Source organism: Macrobrachium nipponense, chromosome 3, assembly GCF_015104395.2.
Source record: "Macrobrachium nipponense isolate FS-2020 chromosome 3, ASM1510439v2, whole genome shotgun sequence".
Classification (NCBI taxonomy): Eukaryota; Metazoa; Arthropoda; class Malacostraca; order Decapoda; family Palaemonidae; genus Macrobrachium; species Macrobrachium nipponense.
The window spans coordinates 33795956-33815160 of record NC_087202.1 but is presented as its reverse complement, the minus strand read 5'-3'; the positions used below and the strand labels follow the sequence as shown (position 1 = coordinate 33815160).

At 35.4% G+C, this 19205-nt stretch overlaps 1 protein-coding gene and 1 long non-coding RNA gene across 3 annotated transcripts in view; one reads left to right on the top strand and one right to left on the bottom strand.

Annotated features, from left to right (window-relative positions):
* LOC135221696 (uncharacterized) overlaps positions 1-1603 on the top strand; it is a 74388-nt gene extending 72785 nt beyond the window's left edge. Inside the window, exon 3 of the long non-coding RNA XR_010316073.1 lies at positions 1571-1603. This is a non-coding gene — a long non-coding RNA (uncharacterized LOC135221696). The remainder of the gene's footprint in view (positions 1-1570) is intronic.
* LOC135221697 (protein argonaute-3-like) overlaps positions 1-19205 on the bottom strand; it is a 699537-nt gene that overhangs the window by 415452 nt on the left and 264880 nt on the right. The gene's annotated exons all lie outside the window — the stretch shown is intronic.

The following is a 19205-nucleotide window of genomic DNA, read 5'->3' as shown; positions in this document are numbered from 1 at the left end:
TGTACTGCTTAGAGTACCATACTGTAATATTAATGTAATCACATCAAACTAAAGTAATCGTTGCATGCTGTTAAACATATAAAGTGTATTTTTGTCTTTTGAAAAATGCATTCCCCAAGGAATTATTCCTTGAAGAAGCTTTTTATTATGAAGATATGCCAATAATATAAAAGATATGCGTTTTATTATGAATATAATTATGACAATAATACATAAGGTAAAATGGTTTTATTACGTTTAAGCTTCGTCGCCGATCGCAAACAACAATACGATAATCTATGACAATTATCGTTTGTATGATTGCCGTGTTTGATTACATTATACCAAAACAATAAAGAAGTTCGAATTGAAAATTAATGTTTTCCTAAATGTTATTACTACTGTAATTACAATAATACTATTAACATTTCTAAAAGGTTAAGAATGACAAAGGTGCTGTTAAGTGTAACTCAGAGTCATGTTTACATTTCTGCTGGCCGCTCAACTACAAGTTGATGTCAATGATGTGGGATTATTCCATGAATAGGCTACATATTATGAAGATATGCCAATAATATATAAGGTGAGAATGGTTTTATTACTTTATTGTCAGTTAATATTTAATATCATAATGTGAATCTGTTCATGCATTTGTTGGTTATCGGAACCAGACGAGGCTTAGCTTACCAGGGATTCATACCAGTGATAGGTATAGACTGAGAAGTGGTCCAAGGAAAACCCGTGATTAACTGAATCCGTGACTAAGCGAGGCCCCACTGTACTCATTTCAAATTATTAAGTAACCATTAACTATAATAAACAAACAAAAAAAAAAGCTTCCAAACGTCTGTTTACATCCAGCACTTACGAGTAGGTATCCAACGATCGACAAGTAATCACTTTACACAGTAAGCCATAAATTTTCATTATCTCTCTTCAACTACTGAAACTACCAAAACAGTATAATAACCATTCATTTCTGTTCTTTATCTATCTTTACCATAATGTTTTTTTCTTTATTAAATGTATTGCATGAATAAGTTTTTCAATTTACAGCATCCTTTTACCAATAGAATACTTAAAGCACAAGGGGTAGATGCTGACCAATAGGAGAGCAGGACCTTATGGGGTGACTAGCATCAGGAACCAATGGGAGAGCGGGAGGATGGTGGCGAGTTTACTCAGTTGGCGGTGCGGGAGTTTTAAAATTGTTCTCGGTGGTCCGGGCGAATCTCGGGACTTTACAGCAACAACCTTTCGTATCTTGAAAACTTTTCGTATGTAGAGCAGTAAAATTTTTCACATTGGCTTTCGTATCTCGAGTTTTTCGTAAGTAGAGCCTTTCGTATCTCGAGGTACTACTGTACTTGGTTACACCAGTTCACGTTCACCTCTTTCTAACTTGAAGATGTTGCCCCCAGATCTGTGGACACATTTTCCCTAGGTCCTGTGGTGGCTGCCCAACAGATTGTGTAACTCATCGTTGCCCTTAACAGGCACATTTTTATCTCTTAAGATGATTGTGTAGAAGAGAGAATGAGTGATTTGGCTGGTCTCTTTCTTTCTCTTGTTCCTTTCTTTCTTCCTACAGGCGGGTTGAGGAATAAACACATCATTCGCTGGACCAGTTTGATACAGGTGGGTAAGGTAGTCATACTGATTGTTTGGTTGCTTGGTGTACAGATAATCAAACCCTCTATTCAGTAGCATATACTCCGCTCCCTAGCAAGGGGGAGTGAGGAGTAGTAACGAACCCTGGTGCATTGGTTTGTTATCAAACAGTCAGAGTTTCTCTAGTTCCCTAATGCAATGATTTGTCCCATATATCATTGTAGGTAACCCAGTGGCTGAGTTGTTTGATATCACTTTATCTAGCTTCTCACGGGCATCAGTCCCTCTCCTGTAGATATTACTTTTGGAGTGAGTTGGACTGGTGGGTAGGCCCCCAGCCAGGTTAGGATGTCTGTAACCTCCCTCCAAGTAGAAGTCTATCCTATTGTTTTGACCAAAGGTTTGTTCGCATATGAACGAATGACAGATTTTCTAAGATAATTTGTATTTTTCATAGCTACAAACCTGAGGTCTTAACCCTTTAACGCCGATTGGACGTATTAAACATCGACGATAATTGTCTGTCGGTGCCGATTGGACGTATGAAACGTTGATGAATTTTTTTTTTTTTTTAATTCACGGAAAAATAGTTATAGGCCTACTAGGCGAAAACTTTTGAATCACGCGCCTTGGGGGATGCTGGGAGTTCACGGATCAAGCTGTTGTTTTGTTTACAATTGTTACCCAGGCGCGCAAGCGCGAATTTCTTTCTTCTCATACTAACAAGCATCAGCGACACATCTCAGAAATTATTTCATCATTTTGACATAATTTTTGCACCATTTTATATTAGCCGTTACATAGAGTTTTATATATGGAAATGTGTGCAATTTCATGTAGAATACAACTAAAAACAACTCATGGTTGTAGCTTTTATCAGTTTTGAAATATTTTCATGTAAATAACGATAAGTGCCAAAATTTCAACCTTCGGTCAACTTTGACTACCGAAATGGTCAAAAAACGCAATTGTAAGCTAAAACTCTTATATTCTAGTAATATTCAATCATTTACCTTCATTTTACAACAAATTGGAAGTTTTTAGCACAATATTTCGATTTATGGTGAATTTATGAGAAAAAACTTTTTCCTTACGTCCGCGCGGTAACTTCCAAAAAAATTAGAAATTTTTTCGTCCGATTGTCGTAATGTTTGCTCAGTTTTATATTAGCCGTTACATGGAAATGTGCACAATTTTATGTAGAATACAACAATAAACAATTCATGGTTGTAGCTTTTATCAGTTTTGAAATATTATCATATAAATAACGATAAGTGCCAAAATATCAACCTTTGGTCAAGTTTGACTCAACCGAAATGGTTGAAAAACGCAATTGTAAGGTAAAACTCTTACATTCTAGTAATATTCAATTATTTACCTTTAATTTGCAACAAATTAGAAGTCTCTAGCACAATATTTCGATTTATGGTGAATTTATGAAAAAAAAACATTTTCCTTACGTCCACGCGGTAACTCTTCCGAAAAAAATCATAATTTTTTTTGTCCGATTGTCGTTATGTTTGCACAGTTTTATATTAGCCATTACATAGAGTTTTATATATGAAAATGTGCGCAATTTCATATAGAATACAACTAAAAACAACCCATTGTTGTAGATTTTATCAGTTTTGAAATATTTTCATATAAATAATGATAAGTGCCAAAATTTCAACCTTCGCTCAACTTTGACTCGACCGAGATGGTAAAAAACGCAATTGTAAGCTAAAACTATTACATTCTAGTAATATTCAATCATTTACCTTTATTTTGCAACAAATTGGAATATTCCGATTTATGGTGAATTTATGAAAAAAAAAAACAAAAATTTTCCTTACGTCCGCACGGTAACTCTTCCGAAAAAATCAAAATTTTTTTTGTCTGATTGTCGTAGTGTTTGCACCATTTTAAATTAGCCGTTACATAAAGTTTCATATATGAAAATGTGCGCAATTTCATGAAGAATACAACTAAAAACAACCCATGGTTGTAGCTTTTATTAGTTTAGAAATATTTTTATGTAAATAACGATAAATAGAAAAAATTTGACCTGTCAACTTTAACTCGACCGAAATGGTCGAAAACTTCAATTGTAAGCTACAACACTTACAGTTTTTAATATTCAATCAATTACCTTCATTTTGCAACAAACAGGAAGTCTCTAGCACAATATTTCAATTTATGGTGAGTTTTTGAAAACAGCTTTTTTTTACGTCTGCGTGTTACAAATTCATGCATCATATTGTGATGATATTTTCTCTGTGTTGCTTTGATCGTTTTACAATTTGTTATATACCAAAATCATCGCAATTTAGTTTACAATACAACGAGTAAATAATTAACTCATTAGCTTAACCGTTTTGCTCACAGCGCGATTTGTATACAATTATATATGAAATTTTTTTTCATTTCTGATGGTTACATACTAAACTTCAGGCAATGAAAAAAAGGAGCCCAAAATGAACTCTTAATCTTGAAAATTAAACATGCTGTGATTTTTTGAAAAAAACTTTTTTCCGCTTCAGCGCTCACTCGCAAACGCCGCCGGCATACGGGAGACACTTTCGGAAATACCGGCTCGGCGTCTAAGGGTTAACGTTGTACTGCCCACCTCTAGCCGCCCCTCTGTCTTCTTAATGACTTCCTGGGTTGGGAAAGACTGAACACAGTGGCATGGGTGCGTGGTCTTGACCAGTTTTCACCCGATATACACATGCATTGCCAGATTTCACAAGATTCCTTGCTTTTCATCTGCGTTTTAACCGGATCCAGCTAGGCGCTAGAAAATTATCCTATTGTTAAGACCTCAGGTTTGTAGCTATGAAAAATACAAATTCGTCATGTTGGTTTTAAAATGTGCAGAATACTTGTTGGAATAATTATTAATTGTGATTTTGCCACTTCCGGACATCAATTTTGCCTGCTCTATTATTTTTTTCTTATGGTTACAGCAAGTGACGTCGGCAATCGGCCATTTCTGGACTTGGTTGTTTATGTTGGTACAGGTTTACAATCGCTTCATCCATAATTCTAAAACCTGGAATATCTTAGTGGAGGACAGATATGATTGCTGTCTTTAGTTACCAAATGAAACTTAATTTACAAAAGAAAGTTGGGTTTAAGAATTGCAGCTATAGACAGTCCCCGGCTTACAACAGGGTTCTGTTCTTGAGAAGCATTGCAAGCTGAAAATTGTTGTAAGCCGGAAAATTGTCAAAAATCTTAAGAAAATCTTACTTTTAATGCTTTGGGTGTATTAAAAACTATTTAAACTGCATTTCATTGCATTTTTCATCAAAAAAACCTTGAAATATTGATTATTTTGCATTTTTGTAGTCATTTCTTCCGTCAGATCGGCATCGTAACCCTGGAACATGAATTGTAAACCTGGAAATAATTTCTGTTGAATATAATTGAAAAGCACTGTAACCTTGGAACGTCGTAAGCTGAACCCGTTGTAAGCCGGGAACTGCCTGTACTTACTAAGTAAATTAAATGAAGTAGGTACTAAATGTGTGGTTTTGTCAGTTCAGACAGTTCTTTCATCTCCCAAAACATTTTGCAGTCTGATCATTATTCGTAGTTCCCAGTCGTGTTTGACTTTCGATGCTCATAATTTGTACATAGTTCCTAGTTGTTCTTGACTTACGAACCTTGTTGTTTACTAAAAGGAAATATTTCCTTGGTAGTACAGGCGGCCCACGGTTAACGGCGCAATCGCTCAGCGGCGAATCGGTTTTATGGCTGTCGTCAAAAATATTCATTAAAAAAATAAGGTATTTTTACGGCACAATTTTCAGTTAACAGCGCCGCTAGCCCCGTTGTCTAACGAGTTCATGCATTTGTAGAAATGCCGTTCAGACCATAAAGGTTATGCAAATTATATTAAAAAATTTTATGGAGTTATTACATAGGTATTAGGGTAAAATATATGCCTCTGACGCTGTTCTGTGCCGAAAATATCGAGTTACATAAGTGCAAATTTAGCTATGGATGTGTCGATTTATAAATGTTCATGCTTTTATGTTTAAAATGTGTATGAAAATGTATTAAGTATAGGGTATTTTTATTTCTGCACAGAAATATGATACGCTTTCGAAACTGCCCTTCACACGTTATCAATTACGATGTTTTTTCATGGTCTTTCTTGTGAGCGCCGCCTGCCGCTCTTCCGAAATATAGTTTAAAAAAGTGGAAATTAGCGATCGATGTGTTGATTTTATAAATGTTCATGCTTTTATGTTTAAAATGTGTATGATAATGTATTACGTATGGGGTATTTTTATTTCTATGCAGAAATATGATAAAAAGGCAGCTTTCGAAACTGCCCTTCACACGTTATCAAATACGATGTTTTTTCATGTTCTTTCTTGTAATCCGCCACCTGCTGCTCTTCCGAAAATATAGAGTTAAAATGAGTGCCAATTTAGCGATCGATATGTCGTTTTTTTAAATGTTTATGCTTTTATGTTTAAAATGTGTATGAAAATATATTACGTATAGGGTATTTTTATTTTTGTACATAAATATGATACAAATTAAGGCAGCCTTTGTAACTACGCTCCACATTGTCAGGGGATGTTTTTTCATTTTGTTCTTGTCCGCCACTGTTCCGAAAAATGCATGGTGTTATTTTATTAATTATGCATCTTTTCCATAAATCATTTGAAAAGTCATACATTACTTCACTGTATTCAATAATATTGTATGTATATAACTGTCTGCGGTCCACCACTTATAATGGTATAGGACGGCGACCAGTTGTATGTTAGATCTTGCGACTGTGATACGCAAGCATTTTGGTTCCTTTTCCCTTTCTCGTTTGAGTGACATCAAGTAGATTTTGTTTCTTCTTCAGAGTAGGGGAGATGACTCAAACTTCCTGAGTTAACTTCGACAACTTTATTATAACCTCCATCACAGGAGTATAGGAAGGTTTAGTCAGATGACCTCCTTCTTAGAAGATGAGAAGAGAGCTGCCTTTAAAAGAGGGTTGCATCGATAGCTGACAAAAGCTATCTCAGCATATACAAAATAACAGATATGACTCGGAAGTCACGTGTTTCCTCTACAGGTGATAGGTCACCAGCTTCTCATGGAAGGTGCTGTGACCTGTTTACAAGAGATGAACAATTGTGGATACAGGCAAATGCAAACCAGGCCACTGCAAGCATTGTATGGCATGGTCTAGTTTTACGTCCTGTTATGGCTATCGATCACCCTCCTAACTTGCCAATGACCCCTTGGGTCATGGGTTTATTTACAGATATGGAAAATATCTGTATTTTTATAATGTATGCATTACATTAGCTCGGTCAGCTACCAGCCAAGCACTGAACATTAAAACTTACGTTAAATATGTTTCATAGGAGTGTGATCATATATAATTAGTCATAGCCATAATCAAGTAGTTATAGAATAGTATGCAATTGATTATATGTAAAAAAAAATACATATATAATGGAAAACTCATAAGCAAAGAATAATGCTTAGAAAATACAGATCCATGTTTAGTATAAATGCATATAGATATATATATATATATAAACTGTTAGTCATGAGGATACATATACAACAGAAAGTACTGACGTCCTGCTGATAATTGCATGACATAATAATTACATTCTAAAATGTATAATGTGACTAAACGAATAAATGGTTAACATGTATACATGAATGGTTATGATAATAGGTAACTGTTTAAGAATAGTTGTTACCAGATAAAGATATATAATTTAGATATGATAATAGGTAACTGTTTAAGAATAGTTGTTACCAGATAAAGATATATAATTTAGATATGATAATAGGTAACTGTTTAAGAATAGTGTTACCAGATAAAGGATATAATAGGTAACTGTTTAAGAATAGTTGTTACCAGATAAAGATACAGATATATAATTCATATGATTGTGCACAAGATATAGATTCCAGGTATGTACACGCGCCAATATTTTAATATATAGGGCTTCAATTTTTTATTAGGTGCCCGTAAAGATACTTTTTAAACTTTTCATATTTATAATTATATAGATATATGTATGAAATGCAATGTCTTGGAGTTTCTTGTCATACATATTGCCAGCGTACAAGCTGCTTTTCACACACAACTCAATTCTAAACAATTTTCCTCCGAGTCAAGTGAAATGGCCAATTTCAAATAGCTCTAATATTAAACGCCTTTAGCGTGATAGGAATGTTGTCTGGGCGGGTCATGACGTTCCTCTGAAGATCCATCTGTGTTCGCCTCAACCTACGCCAAGCAAATATGTTAACAGCGATGAGAATCACCACCGTAATGCATATGACGGGCAGCAACACGTAGAAACGCAGATCCTCCTCGGCATAAGTCCTTGACATGTGGTCCATCTCAGCTAGTTGCGTCAAATGATGGGCCACTATAGCATTGTAGGGAAGAGGTAATGCTGGGATGATGGTGCTTGTCCACGAAAAATTCGCGCATTAAGCTCATTCTCGGATGATAGTGTTAACTCCGCGGATCGTGTAGTTCGTTGACGTTCCGATACATCCGTCAGCGGCAACGAATATCTGGGAGTAGGCCGTTGATCCGTCTGGACACGAGACTTGAAATCCTTCCTTGTCGTATCGCATCCACGATCCGTTGTTCAGCCTGTAATTGAACTTATTATCGTCAAAAGGATAAAGTTTTTTCAGACAACCTTCGTGTGTATGGGAGAGAGAACCGTTTAGAACTATACCTAACTCGCATGAATCCATTGATATATGATGGAATTCAAAGGAGTCAGCTGTACAAACTTTATTATTCATGGCATCTGAACAGTGAGTGAATTTATCTAAGTCCTTGATGACCGTATATGTTTCCTTATCAGGGGAAATCAATACGTGTCCCATCAGATTGGATATTACTGGACTTGAGTTATTCGTCATGAAAGTTGGGAATGGTGCAATTTTGTATGCTTGCCAGGCATCAGAAGAATCAAAGGGAATGGTAATCATGATCCTGTAATTCTCAACGCTTACTGATATTAAACTATAATAAAATTCTATCTTATGGGCGTCTAACAAAGGAACATAACCCAGTTTCTCCCGTCCGTTCTCCAAAGTTAAAGTCAGATCTGGTTAAGTAAGTCCAAACTGGTAAAATATTTGTTCTGACCTAACAAAGATAAAATATCGTCAGTACATGGCACTGGGAATTGATCAGGGATCGTTTCCTCATTTAAGCGATGGAAATCTACGCAGATACACCAGGTTTGATCTTTTTTCGGTACGACTATTAACGGAAAATTATAAGGGCTGTTCGATTTCCTAATGACTCCTTCTTTTAGCATTTTACCTACTTCATCATTTATCTCATTCTGGAATTTCATAGGAAGTCTGTACGAAGGTACATAGATAACTTTCTGCTTGTCTTTTAACCTTATTTGGTGTTCTGTGACATCCGTTTTTCCTAAGGATCCCTCGGTAGTGGAGAAAACGTCATGATATTCAGTTAAAAGATCAAGAAATTTCTGCTCAATTTCCTCTTCTTGAATGTCTTTATTGATTTTACTTTTAATGGATTGCAAAAGGGATTCATCCGCAACTGATTGAGCGTGATTGATCTCAGCGACGGTAAGAATGCAATGTTAATAACTTCCCATCCATCCCGGATATGTTGATTTTTTGTGGATTACTAAAGTGGTATTCAAAATGATTACAGACTTCAATGTTACATTGTTGTTGCGAGCCGACTGTATATATGGCTTGTGTGACGGACAATCCGTTAGCTTTCAGAGTGTCGGAAAGGATTAACATTTCAGATACCGGCAAAGTTTTCTTTATTCGCACTAATATATTCGAAGTTACGTTCGGCTCGAGAGTTTGCGTGCAAGCTGATATTACGGGTGAGCGAGAATTCTGTTGGGTCGCTTGGATTATTTCTCGATTCATGAGACAAGTGATTGGTTCCTCAACGTAGGTTACTGTTTTGTTGTTTGTCTCCTTTTTGTCCAAAACTGATTTTAAGGTGTTAGAAGACTTATAGAATTTTCCTTTGATATACACGCCGTGTTTGGCAGGTTCTAAGGTAATGTTTTGAATGCCCATAGAAGGGTATCCTATAATTACAGCTGGATACATATCAATGTTTTGTACAACGATAAAGGTATCAGTAAACGTGCACTTACCGACCTTGTACTGAATATGAGTAACTCCTACCACATTTAATTCATTATTTCCAATACCCGAGAGCCTTACTCCGGACTTCTCTATAGGGAAGTTCAAAAACAACAAGTGGTGAGTCTGCAGATCCATGATATTACGTGGACTACCAGAATAAAAAAACAGTGTGAAGGATCGGTGCTCTAAATTTACTGCATGTAATGTGGGGCGCAATTCATTTTGGCTTATAATAGCGTGAATTTGTTGAAAATCTACAGGAACCTGCACTGATTTTTTGGATTCGGTCGTGTGTTTCATAGGAAAATCGATTGTCTCACAATGATCTTGTAAATTATTAAATTGGTTATTTGATACAAAGGATGTTGATATGAATGACCCAACATCATTCTCTCCCCCATTGGAGTTGATTACGTGGTATTTGCTTTGCTTTGCACACTCGGAAAAATTCGTCTGACCTTGTGAGTTTTGGCTAGACTTTTTTTTTTTTTTTTTTTTTTTTTGGCCCGGGAACAGTTGCTTGAAGCACGATTTGTTTGTTTCTGATGTTGAACAGCGTTGCTGTTCGTCTGCTTCTTCTTATAGTACTGAGGATTCTTCTTCTTGTTATCATTGGCAACGGTTTGCGTGTTTCTAGGATTCTGCTGTTGATTTTGCGAGAAGCAACGATTATATGAATGAGTGGAGCTGTTATGAATTGAACAATAACACTCCTACAGTCTGAAATCATGTGTCTGGCTTCTTGCAATTGTCACAATCATCCCTGCAGCTTGATTATTTTAGTAACCCTGCTACCCGCCGACTGACGTATTTTACGTCAACATTTTTGTCTCCCAGTGTGCCGACTAGAGTATTTTACGTCGACTTACTTAAAAAGTTTTTTTTAAAATTCGCGGAAAAAAAAAATATTATGGCCTACCAGCCTAAAACTTTTGAATCACGCACCTTGGGGGATGCTGGGAGTTCACGAATAAAGGTGTTGTTTTGTTTACAATCATTACGCAGGGGCGCAAGCGCGAATTTCTTTCTTGCCGCACTAAAAAGTATCTGTGACACATCTCTGAAATTATTTTGTCACTTTGACATAATTTTTGTACCATGTAAATTAGCAGTTACATGAAGTATTATATATGAAAATGTCCGCATTTTTATGTAGAATACACCAATAAAATACTCATGATTGTAGCTTTTATCAGTTTTGAGATATTTTCATATAAATAACGATAATTGCCAAAATTTCAACCTTCGGTCAACTTTGACTCTACCGAAATGGTCGAAAAACGCGATTGTAAGCTAAAATTCTTATATTTTAGTAATATTCAATCATTTACCTTAATTTTGCAATTAATTGGAAGTCTCTAGCACAATATTTCGATTTATGGTGAATTTATGAAAAAACTTTTTCCTTACTTCCGCGCGGTAACTCTTCCGAAAAAAATCATACATGCGATGTGGTAATGTTTGCACCATTTTAAAATTAGCCGTTATATAAAGTTTTATATATGGAAATGTGCGCAATTTCATGCACAATACAACTAAAAACAACCCATGGTTGCAATTTTATCAGTTTTGAGATATTTTCATATAAATAACGATAATTGCAAAAATTTCAACCTTCGGTCAACTTTGACTCTACCGAAATGGTCAAAAAACGCAATTGTAAGCTAAAACGCTTATATTCTAGTAATATTCAAGCATTTACCTTCATTTTGCAACAAATTGGAAGTCTCTAGCACAATATTTTGATTTATGGTGAATTTATGAAAAAAACAAAATTTTAACATTTTATTTACGTCCGCGTGGTAACTCTTCCGAAAAATTCATACGTGCGATTGTGGTAATGTTTGCACCATTTTAAATTAGCCGTTACATAAAGTTTTATATATGAAAATGTGCGCAATTTCATGTATAATACAACAAAAAATAATTGACGGTTGTAGCTTTTCTCATTTTTGAAATATTTGCATATAAATCACGATAAATAGACAAAAAACCACGTTCGGTCAACTTTGACTCTACCGAAATGGGTGGTAAACGAAAAAAACGCAATTGTAAGCTAAAAACTCTTACAGTCTAGTAATATTCAGTCATTCGAAAGTCTCTAGCAAAATATTTAGATTTATGGTGAATTTAAAAAAAAAATCTTTCCTTCCCTCCGCGCGCGGATTCTCCGCCACACATCTCCGAAATGCGTACGTCCCTTTTCTCGAATATTTGCTCCGTTTCATATTAGGCATTTCATAGAGTTTTATATATGAAAATGTGCGCAATTCATGTAGAATAAAACAAAAAATAAAAAAATATTTGAAGGTTGTAGCTTTTCTTATTTCCGAAATAATTGCATATATAATAATATTAAAAAAAAATTTCGACATGCGGTCAACTTTAACTCGTCAGATATGGTCGAAAACTGCAATTGTAAGCTATACTTTTAAAGTATAGTAATATTCAATCATTTGTCTTCATTTGAAAGAAATTGGAAGTCTCTCCGGAACAATATTTAGATTTATGGTGAATTTTTTGAAAAAAAATATTGTTTACGTCCTCGCGTTACGAATTCATGCATTATTTTGTGATAATATTCTCTGTGTTGCGTTTATCGTTTTACAATGTGTTATATACCAAAATGATCGCAATTTAGTGTACATTACAACGAAAATAAGTAACTTGTTACCTTTAACCTTTTTGCGCACAGCGCGATTTGAATACAATTATATATGAAATTTCATTTTTGCGCTATCATATATCGCATTATTTATATATGATAATGATAATTTCTTCATTTCTGATGGTTGCATACTAAACTTCAGGCAATGACAAAAAAAGGAGCCAAAAATGAACTCTTAATCTTGAATACTGAGCACGCTGTGATTTTTTTAAAAAAAACATATTTTTCCGCTTCCGCACTCACTCTGAAACCCCTCCGGCACACGGGAGACAATTTTTTATTTTACGCTCCGGCGTAAGAGGGTTAACTATGTTTACTTGTTGTGGCTTATTTTCATTTTTTGCAAAAACTTGAGTAAGCAAGGGATCGAAGTCAGTACACTAGACATGTGCTTTTTTATCTGTTTATACACATCTAGTTCCGTGCTGTCGGGCGTTAGCTTTTTGTCAAAACACCGTACTAAAGCTTCAGGCAACATAACTGTCATGCATGTTAAGTATATCAGCCGTATGAAATCTTTCACGGCGATATTGGCTCTTGTAAACCCAATAGGGAGTTACGTAACGTTATCTTGATATTCATTAGCCGGTTTGCAATTACCGCCGCCAGTTCTACAACATTAACCCTCTTTCGCCGACTGGACATATTTTACGTCAACATTTTGTCTCCCAACCCTGTGCCGACTGGACGTATTTTACGTTGACTTACAAAAGTTTTTTTAAAATTCGCGAAAAAATAATACTTATAGGCCTACCATCCTAAAACTTTTGAATCACGCGCCTTGGGGGATGCTGGGAGTTCACGGATCAAGGTGTTGTTTTGTTTACAATCGTTACGCAGGCGCGCAAGCGCGAATTTCTTTCTTGCCGCACTAAAAAGTATCTGTGACACATCTCTGAAATTATTTCGTCACTTTGACATAATTTTTGTACCATTGTAAATTAGCCGTTACATGAAGTACTTATATATGAAAATGTGCGCATTTTTCAACTGTAGAATACACCAATAAAATACTCATGATTGTAGCTTTTATCAGTTTTGAGATATTTTCATATAAATAACAATAATTGCCAAAATTTCAACCTTCGGTCAACTTTGACTCTATCAAAATGGTCGAAAAACGCAATTGTAAGCTAAAACTCTATATTTTAGTAATATTCAATCATTACCTTAATTTTGCAACTAATTGGAAGTCTCTAGCACAATATTACGATTTATGGTGAATTTATGAAAAAACTTTTTCCTTACGTACCGCGTGGTAAACTCTTCCGAAAAAAAATCATACATGCAATTGTGGTAATGTTTGCACCATTTAAAATTAGCCGTTATATAAAGTTTTATATATGGAAACTGTGCGCAAATTTCATGCACAATACAATTAAAAACAACCCATGGTTGTAGCTTTTATCAGTTTTGAGATATTTTCATATAAATAACGATAATTGCCAAAATTTCAAGCTTCGGTCAACTTTGACTCTACTGAAATGGTCGAAAAACGCAATGTAAGCTAAAAACGCTTATATTCTTGTAATATTCAAGCATTTACCTTCATTTTGCAACAAATTGAAAGTCTCTAGCACAATATTCGATTTATGGTGAATTTATGAAAAAATAATAACATTTTCTTTACGTCGCGCGGTAACTCTTCCGAAAAATTCATACGTGCGATTGTGGTAATGTTTGCACCATTTAAATTAGCCGTTACATAAAGTTTTATATATGAAAATGTGCGCAATTTCATGTAGAATACAACTAAAAATTATTGAAGGTTGTAGCTTTTCTCATTTTCGAAATATTTGCATATAAATCACGATAAATAGAAAAAAAACCACGTTCGGGCAACTTTGACTCTACCGAAATGGTCGAAAAATGCAATTGTAAGCTAAAATTCTTACAGTCTAGTAATATTCAGTCATATCTCATCTTGAAACAAATTCGAAGTCTCTAGCAAAATATTTAGATTATTGGCGAATTTAAAAAAAAAATCTTTCCTTCCCTCCGCTCTCGGATTCTCCGCCACAAATCTCCGAAATGCGTACGTCCCATTTTCGGAATATTTGCTCCGTTTTATATAGCATTTCATAGAGTTTTATATATGAAAATGTGCGCAATTTCATGTAGAATAAAACGAAAAATATTTGAAGGTTGTAGCTTTTCTTATTTTCGAAAATAATTCGCCATTAAAAAATAAAAAAAATATCTAAAAAAAATGTTCGACATCGCGGTCAACTTTCTTTTAACTCATCAGATATGGTCGAAAACTGCAATTGTAAGCTAATACTCTTACAGTTATAGTAATATTCAATCATTTGTCTTCATTTTGAAAGAAATTGGAAGTCTCTAGGACAATATTTAGATTTAGGTGAATTTTTGAAAAAAAATATTTGTTTACGTCCGTGCGTACGAATTCATGCATTATTTTGTTGATAATATTTTCTCTCTGTTGCTTTTATCGTTTTACAATGTGTTATATACCAAAATGATCGCAATTTAGTGTACATTACAACGAAAAAAAAGTAACTTGTTACCTTTAACCGTTTTGCGCACAGAGTGATATGAATACAATTATATATGAAATTTCATTTTTGCGCTATCATATATCGCATTATTTATATATGATGATAATTTTTTTCATTTCTGATGGTTGCATACTAAACTTCAGGCAATGACAAAAAAAGGAGCCAAAAATGAACTCTTAATCTTGAAAACTAAGCGCGCTGTGATTTTTTGAAAAAAATATTTTTTCCGCTTCCGCACTCACTCTGAAACACCTCCGGCACACGGGAGACAATTTTTTTTTTACCGCTTCGGCGTAAGAGGGTTAAACTGAGTCATAGAGGCTTGATTAAGGATATTCCTCAAAGCCAAAACTACATCTAAGGCTTCTTCGCCGCCATATATAGCACGTAGCCTAACTTTGAAATCGTCCCATGTAACCGCCTCTTGGAAAGAGACTCCTCTAAGGTATGCACCTGCATCTCCTTTAGCAAAGTCTATGAAGCTTTTAGCTTCCTGTAATTGTACAGATGGGTCTGTGATGCATTTTGCGTTTAAATGAGCCACTGATGAGATCCATGACTCGACGTTCTGAGGCAGGAACCCATTGACCCGACCTTGAAAAGCAACTTTAGCATAGCGTGCACTCACTAATGTAACAATGGGATTGGGGTTACCGGGTGCGGTCGAGCCAACAGCCGCTGAAGTAGCCATGTTCACTTTTGCTTTTTTCTTATCACTACGATTCCTTGCGATCCTATCAAAGTATCTATATGAGTACACTCTTTCACTGCATATGCAATATAAACTAAAAATGTGTTGCAGATAATAACAGAGTCCCCCAAAATTATAAGATTAAAGACAGATAATATGATAAAGATATTTCCGGAGAACTTCTGGAAGAAAGAGAAATTAGCAACAAAGAAAAAAAAAAGTTTCTGCAGGCGAGAATTTGTAGTTGAAGATAGATTCCTGCAACGAAGGAAGATTAAGATTACGTATAACTCACCCCAAGAATAATGGACGATCGACTCGTGATTTATAGCACTACTGACAACACCTGAGTGGATAAAGGATGTACTTAGCTTTGGTATATATGAAGGAAGATTGTAGTGTTGTGATGACGTCACAGCCTCTCTCTCTCTACTTGCTCCGCGGTTGACCCAATATTTCCGCCTTGACTTCTGCTCGTGCATTGTTTATTTGTTGAATGATGCGCTTCCCATTGAAGATCCGATGCTGCATTCACGTCCGGTTTGATTCTCGATGAAGGGCATTTCTTAGTGTTCGTAGGATGTTTACAGTTGCCTATGTTGATTGAAGATCCTGTTTCCTCTGTTTTACTTCTGATTAGTTACATTCTCGATGATTCCGTTTGCTTCGGTAGACGTAGATACGTAGTGCTGCCACCATATATAACTGTCTGCGGTCCACCACTTATAATGGTAAAGGACGGCGACCAGTTGTATGTTAGATCTTGCGACTGTGATACGCAAGCATTGTGGTTCCTTTTCCCTTTCTCGTCTGAGTGACATCAAGTAGATTTTGTTTCTTCTTCAGAGTAGGGGAGATGACTCAAACTTCCTGAGTTAACTTCAACTACTTTATTATAACCTCCATCACAGGAGTATAGGAAGGTTTAGTCAGATGACTGCCTTCTTAGAAGATGAGATGAGAACTGCCTTTAAAAGAGGGTCGCATCGATAGCTGACAATAGCTATCTCAGCATATACAAAATAACAGATATGACTCGGAAGTCACGTGTTTCCTCTACAGGTGAAAGGTCACCAGCTTCTCATGGAAGGTGCTGTGACCTGTTTACAAGAGATGAACAATTGTGGATACAGGCAAATGCAAACCAGGCCACTGCAAGCATTGCATGGCATGGTCTAGTTTTACGTCCTGTTATGGCTATCGATCACCCTCCTAACTCGCCAATGACCCCTTGGGTCATGGGTTTATTTACAGATATGGAAAATATCTGTATTTTTATAATGTATGCATTACATTAGCTCGGCCACGCTACCTGGTGTTCCCCCGTATTCGGGGGATGTGTACCAGACACCCCGTGAATAGTTAAAACCCGCCAATAGTTAAAACCACCACTAAAAATGCTTATAACTGCCTATCTTGAAAGTTCAAATACCAAATGTATACCTTTATTAACATCCTACTTCAAATATACCTAAAATTACTAACCTATTACTGCATTAATCTTTGAGATTATATTATAATCATTTCAAAGTCATCTTAAAGCATTTTTACCATTAAAAATTATACTAAAGCATAACAGAGAGAGAGAGAGAGAGAGAGAGAGAGAGAGAGAGAGAGAGAGAGAGAGAGAGAGAGAGACCAATGAATGGAAACATCATATATCTGACCGTCAAGAGTGAAATTATGAATTGTTTCTGAGACAGAGAGAATAATAATAGAGAGAGAGAGAGAGAGAGAGAGAGAGAGAGGAGAGAGAGAGAGAGAGAGAATAACTCCTAGACTCCGACTCCTTCCTCCCCCTCCGCCAATTCGTATATCAAACTGTCTATACTCCCCGCCCACCTTACCTCCAAGTGGATTTAAAAGGACTGGGGAATCACTATTTTTAATTAATATTTATATATTTGAAAATTAGTTATAAGGTAAATCATTTATTTACACCACAAAACAAATAAACATACGTAAGAGAGAGAGAGAGAGACGAGAGAGAAGTGAGAGAGACGATGAGAGAGAGAGAGAGAGAGTGTTATTGTTACTGTTTAATCTCCATTAAACTTAATATTATTTGTAACTAGTACTGTATATTATTATTTACCATAAAATGTAGTAATGTCCTTAAAGATATACCTATACATACACTTCCAGCCCAAACAGAGGGCGATGGGGGGAGTTACCACTTAGATACTAGTAGACGAGATCAATCGTGGGAAGAGAATGGAGAGGAGAGAGAGATTTGCGAGAGAGAGAGAATCGAGACGAGAGAGAGAGAGAGAGAGAGAGAGAGAGAGAGAGAGAGAGCAGATATTACTATTATTATTGTGCGAAAATATTAATAAACATACAAATGTACCATAGAAATTCTCTCATCTCAGTAAGAGAGAGAGAGAGAGAGAGAGAGAGAGAATCTCCATGATCCTTTGATAGCAACACTCCCCTTCCTGTTTTGACATTTGTTGGAACCCCAGCCAACTCTGCCTGGCTACCTGGAGTTCAAAGACGCGGGGTAAAATGCATTTTCTTTCATTCTTACATAATTCTTTTTATTTATAAACTTAAATCTTGCTAATTCACTTTAGTATTTTCTTTAATGAATTTATATCATTAATGTTTACATTAATATTGATATTTGAAAATTAGTAAATCATCATCCAAAAAAATACATCTCTGTAAGTGAAGAGAGAGAGAGAGAGAGATGACGAGAGCGAGAGAGAGAGAGAGAGCAAGAGAGAGAGAGAGAGAGAGAGAGGATGGAAAGATTATCGTAGTATTTGTGGAAAATACTCACATATGATTTTTGTTGTAATTACAGTTATTATTATTATTATTATTATTATATTATTATTATTATTATATGAAAATATTAATAAAACATTATTATACATATGTGCACCATAAAAATCTCTCATCTTAGTAAAAGAGTGAGAGAGAGAGAGAGAGAGAGAGAGAGAGAGAGAGAGAGGAGAGAGAGGAGAGAGAGAGAGAGAGAGAGACCTGGAGTTCGAAAGAACTAAAAATCTTACTAATTCAGTGTAGTATTTTCTTTATTGAAGTGATTGCTCTTTACATTTAATATTAATATTGAAAATTTAGTAAATCATCATCATACAAAAAGCATACATCTCTGTAAGAGAGAGAGAGAGAATTATTAGTTATTATGTGATATCATTTAATCTTATTAAAACTTACTAATACAGTATTGATCAATATTAATATTTTAAAATTAGTAAATCATTTTTATATCATAAAAATGTATTTAGGCATGAAAATAACATCAAAATACACTAATTAGTGATTATTTATTGTCGGAAAATCCCGCGAATAGGCGAATTCTCTGCAAATAATGGGTAGATAAGGTCCAGAGAAAAATCTGCGAATCAGTGAGTCCGCGAATCTGGAGAACGCGAATACGGGGCCCCACTGTATTCTCATATTACTGTATTATAAAATTACTACGGCAAATCTAAGCCAGTATTCTGCGGAGTGGCCAATGTTGTGGTTTGAAATCAGCTGATGGCGAATACGAGTTTGTTTCACCATATTTAACGCAATTCTGAGCAAATTCTTTTCCTTCTAGTTAGCATAAACGAATATTTAGATA